This window comes from Lathyrus oleraceus, chromosome 1 (genome assembly GCF_024323335.1).
Source record: "Lathyrus oleraceus cultivar Zhongwan6 chromosome 1, CAAS_Psat_ZW6_1.0, whole genome shotgun sequence".
NCBI lineage: Eukaryota > Viridiplantae > Streptophyta > Magnoliopsida > Fabales > Fabaceae > Lathyrus > Lathyrus oleraceus.
In genome coordinates, this window is record NC_066579.1 from 358,370,448 (window position 1) to 358,374,393 (window position 3,946).

General features: G+C 40.9%; 1 pseudogene; it reads left to right on the forward strand.

Moving 5' to 3' along the window:
* Positions 1 to 930: 930 nt before the first annotated feature.
* On the forward strand, positions 931 to 2,434 carry LOC127115751 (cytochrome c oxidase subunit 2-like; annotated as a pseudogene).
* The last annotated feature ends 1,512 nt before the right edge of the window (positions 2,435 to 3,946 follow it).

Below are 3,946 nucleotides of genomic sequence, written 5' to 3' on the forward strand. Positions count from 1 at the left end.
TTATCTCCTTGTTCTAACCCTGTTGCTTCCTTTGCTTCGCCTGGAACTACCTTGCTAACACCTTCTTACAGTCTTGCTGAGCTTAGGAAGTTAAGTTGTAGGGATGAAAAACCTATATTTAACTTACAAACAAAGGCTGAAAGCTGGTGTTTGCCAGTCACAAGAGAGCATTAGTGCTTCCCGTTAGTCTTATGAGGAGGAGAAACACGTAATGGGAACGATATCGGAGCTTCAGGTTGGTACATTATACGCATTAAAACCTTAACTCTTATAACCTATATTTCCTTGTTATCCCTTGCTTTTAGCTCGGTATAACCCCTCTTCCTCTTGCATTTGCTTGTAATTCCTTGTTTCCCTCGTTCTTGTTTCTATCGTAGGTTTGGTAGTAGGTTCCAGCTTGCACATGCAGGATCCCCCCTTCGTCTTTCTTTTCTCCCGGCTATAGCGCGATAGAAACGCGAACAACTGATTCTCAAGCAGGGGATTCATCGAAAACAACCTATTTGTCTACTTGCTTTCAGTTTTGTTCCCGTCTCGATCTTAGCTTAAAGCTCTCAACCTATTCTTGCGCAAACAAAGTTCACTGCCTTAATTTAGGAGTGAAATAACCCGCTATGAGTAGAAGGGACTTTGTCGGGTATTCCTTCTTCTTGATAGCGTAGGGGCACATCGGTAAATACCGAGGAAAGAAGATAAGAAAATTTTATCCCACGCCCTGGTAGATAGTGTTCAGTGGAGGAAGGAAGCCAGGCATAGGCGTATCCGCCTTGGAAGTTTTAATGCCCAAAGATGGTCCTTCGACAAGCCCTTTGCTAAAGCTTCTATGGATTGCACCTTTAGAAAGGAAATAAGCATTTAGGACAATTTGACCAACCAAGGAAAAACGACACATTTCAATGTCTCGTAGGAAAGGAAATCCGATCTATGAAAAAATTCCCTAAAGAAAAGTGTCGATTTGACTTTTTAGGAGTAAGTAAAAAAGGTCCCTCGAATGGAATAATAGCTTTTCCAGAGGAAGGTACTTATTATATTATAATAGTTGATAGTTGATGTAAGAGAAGAAGTTCTTGGTTTGGTTGAATTCAATCAAAAAAAGTACCATTTTCAATTGAATCCTGAATCCCTTATTCTATAAATTTACTAAGAGAAGAAATCACGTAAGTGATAGAAAGAATCATTCAGTAGGCTAATCTTGAAAGGTTTCCATTTTCGATTGAGAAAGCGGCATGCCCAAAGAGCTCTCCAATAAGTGCACCGAAAGGGGGCCGGAGATACGGTCAACCTGAGATCGGCTAAGATCGAAAAGCACTTGGTTTACAGCCAAGCAACGACAAAGAAAAAAGAGTCCCATGTCTTTCTTGATTGGTAAACCCAACCAACAATTTACAACGAACCAGTCTTTCCTCTTGTTGGGGGGAGCAGTTAAAAAATGAACCAAAGCAAATGAAATTAGAATGGTTATTCCTCACGATTGCTCCTTGTGATGCAACAGAACCATGGCAATTAGGATTTCAAGACGCAGCAACACCTATGATGCAAGGAATAATAGACTTACATCACGATATATTTTTCTTCCTCATTCTTATTTTGGTTTTCGTATCATGGATCTTGGTTCGTGCTTTATGGCATTTCCACAATCAAAAATATCCAATCCCGCAAAGGGTTGTTCATGGAACTACTATCGAGATTCTTCGGACCATATTTTCTAGTATCATCCCGATGTTCATTACTATACCATCATTTGCTCTGTTATACTCAATGGTCGAGGTAGTAGTAGATCCATCCATGACTATCAAAGCTATTGGACATCAATGGTATCAGACTTATGAGTATTTAAACTATAACAGTTCGGATGAACAGTCACTCGCTTTTGACAGTTATACGATTCCAGAAGATGATCTAGAATTAGGTCAATCACGTTTATTAGAAGTGAACAATAGAGTGGTTGTACCATCCAAAACTCATCTACGTATTATTGTAACACCTGCTTATGTACCTCATAGTTGGGTTGTACCTTCCTTAGGTGTCAAATGTGATGTTGTACCTGGTCGTTTAAATCAAATCTCTATTTTGGTACAATGAGAAGGGGTTTACTATGGTCAGTGCAGTGAGATTTGTGGAACTAATCATGCCTTTACGCCTATCGTCATAGAAGCTGTTCCTAGTAAAGATTATGGTTCTCGGGTATCCAATCAATTAATCCCATAAACAGGGGAAGCTTAAGCGGAAATGAAAGAGTAGGGCGAGGGATAAAGGGGGAAGCCACTAAATGGAAGGCTTCACTCGTTCTAACGCTCGTTTAGTAGACAGTGAGTGGAGTGCATAAGCCCCTTTAGAGAGAGATATGGGTGAGTACTACACGAGCTCGTAAGTCACGTACGGAACGAGCGAAGGAGAGCGACCTCATCTTGCTTCTGGCGAAGCTTCTAGAAGGCCCACCACTTCATAGGAGCGCTAGTGAAGTCGTATAAAGGCAAACAACTCGTATAGCTCGCAATAGCGAGCCTACTTATCGCTTTTTTTATTGACTTTACCGCGCAAGGAAAGTCAAGAATATCATCAGTAAGAGTGGTTGCTATTGACTTCTCGAGTATGCAAGGCCTTTTTTTCGTCTTTTTTGGCCTGTTGATACTTGTCGAATTGAAACTAGAGAATCAGAAGACTCGCCAACATTACCTATTTTTTAAGTGGATTCGGGGCCGGTGTAAGTACATGATTTCAAATAGCATGTTAAAAGCATATGATCCTCCTTTGACTGTTTAAGTACCATCTCCGCCTTTTCTATTTATGCTTCCTGGTCGCTAGACTCATTCTTCTTCTTCTACTTTAGTTCCAGCTACCTTGCTCTGAAAGAAAGGTTCAAAAGGTTGCCGATATGTTATTTTTGTAGTTTTGAATTCCAGAACTGGTCAATTCCCCTTCCTCTTTCGGGAACTATCTTCTCTAGGGATTCCTATTCTATTTCTATTGACTCTTCTCCGTCTATAAAACAAAAAGTTTTGGTAACTAACTTATAGATTGTATCTTAAATAAAAGAAACATCCTTTCCTTTAAGCGGAATGGGGGGCAGACGACGAAGCAACATTGATAACAATTAAATCTAAGTCTGTGGTGGAAGACCCTTTCCTGGCCCCTACAATCAAGCAACCTCACCAATGTGAATGAAAGAAAGGGCACCACATACATCTCGACTAGTTCGTGCCTGCGGAGCGAACAAAAACCTCTTTTTAATTCTTATTCCGACTCTGAAGTCCGGATATTTGGTTGCTTTGTACTCGACCCATGTGATGTGGTTCAGCTTGTTGCACCACCTCACTTAACCAAACATATCCGAGAATAATAAGTTATACCAGATCTACAACACTTGCTGCTTCATGCCCAGTTGCATCTGACTCTGCTGGTTCACCTTCTAAACAGGTCTCCGCACCTGAGACACATCCTTCTCCTGTTGCTTATTATTTTCCCTATATTGTGGTGGCTTATTCAGCGAGCTGGAGCTCTTACTATTCCCGCGCCAGCTTCCACTCTAGCTCTCTTCGGCCTCGAAGATCATCAGGTTCCATCCAACTCACTCTAGTTTCTATGTTAATTGGTTTTGTACTTCTGCATGTTGGGAATAAAAATAGAAGAATATTTTCTACTTGACTTTTTTAAGTGATCAACTAGGTTTTTAATCCCTCGCTTACACTATATTGGGCTAGGTTAAGTTGGAGGTCGTACATTTCACCAGACTGTGGGACAGACACGTCCCAAAATCTATTCTCCTCCCTTCTGGTTATAATAGACCCAAAACCCCTGCATACCTTGTTTCTACCATAAGGCCTCCCTGGCTTCTTATTTAGGTTCTATCTTTTGTAGATTCTGGTATGGAAAGTACCCTTTCCCTGCCTGATGTTATAGCAGCTTATACGGATGTGTTGTATCCTTACTTGTAGCCGACTCTGTT